This window comes from Choloepus didactylus, chromosome 6 (genome assembly GCF_015220235.1).
Source record: "Choloepus didactylus isolate mChoDid1 chromosome 6, mChoDid1.pri, whole genome shotgun sequence".
Classification (NCBI taxonomy): domain Eukaryota; kingdom Metazoa; phylum Chordata; class Mammalia; order Pilosa; family Megalonychidae; genus Choloepus; species Choloepus didactylus.
The window spans coordinates 67544505-67548288 of record NC_051312.1 but is presented as its reverse complement, the minus strand read 5'-3'; the positions used below and the strand labels follow the sequence as shown (position 1 = coordinate 67548288).

The following is a 3784-nucleotide window of genomic DNA, read 5'->3' as shown; positions in this document are numbered from 1 at the left end:
CTCTAACAATCAAATCTCCCTGGTGATCCTAGAGTTTTAAAGCTGCTGTAATAGTCTAATCCTTAAGTTCAGTCCTGCCACAGTTTGTCTCTGCCACTGACCCACAAGTCCTTGGTATTGGCGTATGGCTCCTGAGACTTGTGAGCGGGTCCCTCTTCCAGGCCGTGCACCCCGGGTCCTCTGTTGAGGGATGACTGTGCTATGTCACAGGTGAGTGCCGTCCCCCCAGGGCAGTTCTGGGCTGCTGGGCTGTGTAGGGAGGCTCCCAGTCTGCTGAAATGATGGCTGAATGGGCCTTTGTTAATTCACACTGCTCTACCTTCCCAACTCTGGGACAATCAGCTGAGGTTGCAGGGAAGGCTAATGTCCACACCCAGTTTTGTGGTGTGTGCCTGTTATTTGAAGCACTTCCGTCACACTGGGTTGTCTGGTGCAGTTCTGGGCTATGGGGCTGGCGATGGGCAGGAGTGTTTCCTGTCCACCAGGATGATGGCTGTGAGCGGATACCCCCCTTTTCTTGGGAAGTTGTGGTGTTTAGTGAATTTTCTCAGCCAGTGGATTATTGCGTTTTGTCTCAGAGCTCTCCTAGTTCTGCTCTTGACTTGACCTGTGGAAATAGCAAGTCTTTGAAGCTTTCTGTATTGGGCTTCTTAGAGTAATTGTTTTAGAAAAAGAAAAAAGGATTAAAAAAAAACAAAAAAAAACCACACACACACACACCCAAAAAACGGGCCCTCCTCAGAGAGCTAATGGGTTATTGAAATGCTAAGAGACAAAGCAACCAGGGCCATTAAGGAAAGGTCCACAGGGCAGAGAGATCAGCTTTTCTTCAGGATTTGCATATGCGCCTCAGGGCCCTTCCCCTTTCTATGTTCACCAGAACTCCAAAAATCCTCAGCTTTTATTTTGGAGTTTTTCGTGTTGTTTTTTTTCTATGCCTGTCTCCTCTCTGCTGGGCTGGCTGCTCTCAGATTCTCTGGTGTCTGGTCTCAGTCTATCTATGGTTGGAGTTTGAATCAGTAGAATGAGTTTCCGATAAGGGCTGCCACTGCAGTTCTCCCTTCTCCTTCCCGGAGCTGACAGCCTCTCCTCCCAAGGGACTGAGCCTGGCAGGGAGGGGTGCGGGTCCCCTGGCTGCAAAAACTTACAGATTTCGCTGATCTCAGCAGTTCCACGTTTTCATGAGTGTTGTATGAAGTATGCCCAAAGTCAGATTGCTCTGTGGTGTCCAGTCCACGCAGTTCCTGGCTTTCTACCTACTTTCCTGGAGGAGTAACTAAAACATACAGCTCACCAGTCCGCCATCTTGCCCCGCCTCCTCCAATCTCTGCCTTTTGACTGGAGAATTTAATCCATTTATATTGAAAGTCACTACTGTTAATTTGGGACTTTCATCTGCCATTTTGTCACTTAGCCTTTGTAAGTCTTATACCTTTTTTGCCTTCAGTTGGGTCAATGTCTATTTTTATATTTATTTGCCTTTTAGTGTTGTACCGTATTGAGTGCCTTCTCATTTTTATCTGGATATATTTTTCATCTATTTTCCATGAAATTACCATGATGTTAAAATTTAACATCCTAAATATAAAACAATCATATTTGTTTTGATACCAACTTAATTTCAATAGCATATACATGTACTTTTCCTTTATCCCTGTGTCCCCTACCATTTTTTTGTACTTGTTACCACTTATATCTCTGTACATTTTATATCTCTAAATCTAGATTTATCATAACTTTTTATGCATTTGCATTTCAGCATCTGAAGTGAAGTTACATATCAGCATCTGAATGAAGTTACATATCAAATAATACAATACAATAATATTGGAATTATATAATTACCCACATGGTTACCTTTCCTGTAGGTCTTTGTTGTTTTTTTGTTTGTTTGTTTTGTTTTTGTTTTTGTTTTCTGTTTTTCTGTTTCTAAACATTTTATTAAACATTTTTGGAGTACTCCTTCTCACCCTCAAAGTTTAGGAATAAAAAAACATTTTAGTAAAACCAAATTTATACTAAAGACACATTGCTTTGTGTGAAGAAATGTGAATGAAATGTGCATTAATATTTAGAGGTAAAGTATTTCACTGCAGAAATATCTTTAAATATCTCAAGAACATGATAAATTCTAAACACTCTAAGACCATGTAGTTATTTCAATGTTCTTGGAAACGGTGAGCAATCAGCCTGATCTATGGCTTAGGATTTGTTTCCATGCTTGTCTCTTGAGCTTCCTCCATCTCTGAGAGCTTTTCATCATTTGCTAGTGTTTGCTGAAGTTCATGGATGGTGCTAAGAAGAATATGAAACTGTTTCTGTCTCGATTTCAGCTTATCTTCAACACTTTCTTTAATATGTGAAGGATGCTTCAGTTCTTTTCCCAGAGCCTCTAGTTCCTTTAATGTCTCATGCTTGTCTGGATGATGCTGGATCACTTTTGCCAAAGCATCATATTCTTGGCAATTTTTTTGTATTCATTTTGCTTGAAGTATTTGCTTTTTTCACTTGCAGTTTTTTCATGTGCTCCAGCGATGCTACATTCTATTTCTTCATAATTTTTTTCATAATTTTCCATTTCTCTGAGAGTCACATCATAAACCAACAAGGTTTTGCCCATTGAAAACTCACATTGTGAAAGTATGCTCAGTATTCTTGATACTGGCTGTATCCCTCTTCCTGGGATCCAGAGTTGCACCATTTAAGGAAACTCTTTACTAGCAGATTAATTCTCCCATCATCTCCAGCACCACCTCCATCAATCAGGAAATGCTTCCATATGACTTTTTCTGTAACTTCTCTGCATTTCCTTGATGACATCTTGGTCCAAGTCCTAATTATCTCTTGCCAGAACCACAGCAGCAGTAGCATCAGTCACAGCTCCCATGGCGTGTGCCACTGCAGTGGTGCAAGCTGAGGCAGAGATTGGCAGCAGTGGAGGTCAAACTCCCACAAAGCAGCTGGGTAAACAGCCATGGAGGAGGAGGCAGCAGTGCACATGGCCGCTGGCTCTGCCACCTGAGCTGTGCCGCATCTATGGGACCCGTGCAGTCTGCCCTCCTAGTGTCCCCTGTTCCTGTAAGTCTTAATTTTTTTTATGCTGCTTTGAACCACTGTCTAGTTTATTTTCCTTTCAGTTTAAGGAACTCCCTTTAACGTTGTTTTTAGGACAAGTCTAGTGGTGATGAACTCCCTCAGCTTTTGTTTATTTGAGGATCTCTTAATTTTCCCCTCACTTTTGAAATAGAGTCTCGCTGGATATAAAATTCTTGGTTGGCAGTTGTTTTCCTTCAGCACTGTAAGTATTTTAACCCACTGTCCTCTTGCCTCCATAGTTTCTGATGAGAAATTGCCACTCAACCTAATTGGGACTCCCTTGTATGAAATATGTTGCTTTTCTCTTGCAGCTTTCTGAACTTTCTCCTTGTCCTTTGCATTTGACAGTATGATTAATATACGATGGAGTGAATTTTTCTTCATGTTTATTCTGTTTGGTGTTCTCTGAGTTTCTTGGATGTGCATTTTCATGTCTTTTGCTAAGTTTGAGAAGTTCTCTGTTGTTATTTCTTTGAATTCCTTCTTCCCCTTTCTATCTTCTCCTTTTGTGTCTTCCATAATGCGTATATTGGTACACTTGATGCTGTCCCAGAGATGTCTTCAGCTATTTTTACCTGTAATATTTCCTTTCCTTTTTCTTTCTGCTCCTCAGCCTGAATCATTTCAAGCATCTTATCTTCAAGTTCACTGATTTTTTCTTTTGCCAGTTCTAATCTGCTCTTGAAAC

General features: G+C 41.0%; 1 pseudogene; it reads right to left on the bottom strand.

The window, feature by feature from the left end:
* Nucleotides 1-2195: 2195 nt before the first annotated feature.
* LOC119538660 lies at nt 2196-2887 on the bottom strand (annotated as a pseudogene).
* Between the last annotated feature and the right edge of the window lie 897 nt (nt 2888-3784).